Source organism: Cynoglossus semilaevis, chromosome 1, assembly GCF_000523025.1.
Source record: "Cynoglossus semilaevis isolate Cse_v1.0 chromosome 1, Cse_v1.0, whole genome shotgun sequence".
Taxonomy (NCBI): domain Eukaryota; kingdom Metazoa; phylum Chordata; class Actinopteri; order Pleuronectiformes; family Cynoglossidae; genus Cynoglossus; species Cynoglossus semilaevis.
The window spans coordinates 2,192,064-2,192,484 of record NC_024307.1 but is presented as its reverse complement, the minus strand read 5'-3'; the positions used below and the strand labels follow the sequence as shown (position 1 = coordinate 2,192,484).

The following is a 421-nucleotide window of genomic DNA, read 5'->3' as shown; positions in this document are numbered from 1 at the left end:
TGAAAGATTAGTTTGCAGAGTAATTAGATCGTAGTGAAAGATTAGTTCACAGTGAAAGATTAGTTCACAGTGAGTGATTTGTGAGTGATTCGTGAGTTCAATATGAACAAATATTTAATATGACTCGGGAGTCACGAGTCATATGAAAGATTCGTTCATTTTGAACGAATCACCCGCGAACGACACATCACTACATCTCAGCTACTTATTCAAATTCAGATCCGGGTACGGCAGCAGTATTAACTTCAAGGCACCAAGAACCGCGAGAAAAGCAGAACATTATATCACAGCATAACTATTTATTCCCCAACCGTCACAATATAATATATGTTAGTGTTAAATAAAATAAAAAGTGGACGGCGGAGCCACCACGGTAGTTTTACGGTGTTACACCCTGGCAGATCAAAGCGGAAGGTATACT

At 39.0% G+C, this 421-nt stretch overlaps 1 protein-coding gene across 1 annotated transcript in view; it reads left to right on the top strand.

Annotated features, from left to right (window-relative positions):
- Positions 1–421, top strand: part of LOC103381345 (NACHT, LRR and PYD domains-containing protein 12) — a 15,326-nt gene that overhangs the window by 1,591 nt on the left and 13,314 nt on the right. The gene's annotated exons all lie outside the window — the stretch shown is intronic.